The following is a 2,500-nucleotide window of genomic DNA, read 5'->3' as shown; positions in this document are numbered from 1 at the left end:
GTAGTATGGGTGGGGGATGGGGCCTCTTGGGTGGGAAGGGGTGGTTCAGGACAGTCCAATTGTCTTTCAAATCTACGGTAGAACTCGTTCAGGTCGTTGGCTAGGCGGGAGTCGTTAGTGGTGTGGGGCGCTCTGGGTTTGTAGTTGGTGATGTGCCTGAGCCCTTTGGCAGACAGAAGCAGCGTCGTTAGTAGAGAACTGGTGTTTTAGTGTCTCTGAGTACAGTCGTTTAGCCTCTCTCACCGCTTTGCTAAACCTGTTCTTCGACTCCTTGAATCTGTCTCTATCCCCACTCCTAAACGCTTCCTCCTTCTCCAACCTCAACCTTTTGAGCTTTGCTGAGAACCAGGGCTTGTTGTTGTTAAAGTTCACCCTGGTACGTGTTGGGATACAGCAGTCCTCACAGAAGCTGATGTACACAGCCTCTGTGAGTTCATCCAGACTATTGGTAGCAGTCGTGAACATATCCCAGTCAGTACAGTCTAAGCACGCCCGCAAATCTTCCACAGCCTCACTGGTCCACTGTTTAGATGTCCTCACAGCAGGTTTACAGAGTTTTAGTTGCTGCCTGTATGCACGAATCAGGTGGACCAAGGGAGTTCTGTGCGAGCCGAACAGCCCCGTGACCCACAAGAGAAACATCCCCGCCAAATTCGAGCGTTTGACGGGGTCTATCCGTGAAAAAATATTCACGTTTTTGAGTGCACATGCATTTCTGCTGCAAATGCCTCTGGAAGTTTCATGCCGTTCGTATGCCAATTGTGGCAACACGAAAATGACCCGTTTTCCCATTCCGAGGGATTTCTGTGCGACCCTAACAGCCCCGTGAGCCACAAGAGACACATCCCCGCCAATTTCTAGCGTTTCACGGGGTCTATCCGTGAAAAATATAGACGTTTTTGAGTGCACATGCATTTCTGCTGCAGATGCCTCTGGAAGTTTCATGCCGTTCGTACGCAATGTGGCAACACGAAAATGACCCCTTTTCCCATTCCGAGGGATTTCTGTGCGACCCTAACTAACAGCGCCCGTGAGCCACAAGAGAGACATCCCCGCCAATTTATAGCGTTTCACGGGGTCTATCCGTGAAAAATATAGACGTTTTTGAGTGCACATGCATTCCTGCTGCAAATGCCTCTGGAAGTTTCATGCCGTTCCTATGCAATGTGGCCACACAAAAATGACCCGTTTTCCCATTCCGAGGCATTTCTGTGCGACCCTAACAGCCCCGTGAGCCACAAGAGAGACATCCCCGCCAACTTCTAGCGTTTGACGGGGTCTATGCGTGAAAAATATTAAAATTTTTGAGTGCACGTGCCTTTCTGCTGCAAATGCCTCTGGAAGTTTCATGGCGTTCCTATGCAATGTGGCAACACGAAAATGACCCCTTTTCCCATTCCGAGGGAGTTCTGTGCCACCCTAACAGCCCCGTGAGCCACAAGAGACACATCCCCGCCAATTTCTAGCGTTTCACGGGGTCTATCCGTGAAACATATAGAAGTTTTTGAGTGCACATGCATTCCTGCTGCAAATGCCTCTGGAAGTTTCATGCGGTTCGTACGCAATGTGGCAACACGAAAATGACCCGTTTTCCCATTCCCAGGGATTTCTGTGCGACCCGAACAGCCCCGTGAGCCACAAGAGACACATCCCCGCCAATTTCTAGCGTTTCACGGGGTCTATCCGTGAAAAATATCAATTTTTTTTTGACTGCACATGCATTTCTGCTGCAAATGCCTCTGGAAGTTGCATGCGGTTCGCATGCAATGTGGCGACACGAAAATGACCCGTTTTCCCATTCCGAGGGATTTCTGTGCCACCCTAACAGCCCCGTGAGCCACAAGAGAGACATCCCCGCCAATTTCTAGCGTATCACGGGGTCTATCCGTGAGAAATATTCACTTTTTTGAGTGCACATGCATTCCTGCTGCAAATGCCTCTGGAAGTTTCATGCGGTTCGTATGCAATGTGGCGACACGAAAATGACCCGTTTTCCCATTCCGAGGGATTTCTGTGCCACCCTAACAGCCCCGTGAGCCACAAGAGAGACATCCCCGCCCACTTCTAGCGTTTCACGGGGTCTCTCCGTGAAAAATATCACATTTTTTGAGTGCACATGCATTCCTGCTGCAAATGCCTCTGGAAGTTTCATGCGGTTCGCATGCAATGTGGCGACACGAAAATGACCCGTTTTTTCCCATTCCGAGGGATTTCTGTGCCACCCTAACAGCCCCGTGAGCCACAAGAGACACATCCCCGCCAATTTCTAGCGTTTCACGGGGTCTATCCGTGAAAAATATTCAATTTTTTGACTGCACATGCATTTCTGCTGCAAATGCCTCTGGAAGTTTCATGCGGTTCGCATGCAATGTGGCGACACGAAAATGACCCGTTTTCCCATTCCGAGGGATTTCTGTGCCACCCTAACAGCCCCGTGAGCCACAAGAGAGACATCGCCGCCAATTTCTAGCGTTTCACGGGGTCTATCCGTGAAAAATAT

The sequence above is a fragment of the Petromyzon marinus genome, unplaced genomic scaffold (assembly GCF_048934315.1).
Source record: "Petromyzon marinus isolate PM22_M1 ecotype Great Lakes invasive population unplaced genomic scaffold, UKy_Petmar_22M1.pri1.0 PM_G_Scaffold_40, whole genome shotgun sequence".
NCBI lineage: Eukaryota > Metazoa > Chordata > Hyperoartia > Petromyzontiformes > Petromyzontidae > Petromyzon > Petromyzon marinus.
Note: the sequence above shows the minus strand (reverse complement) of the source record.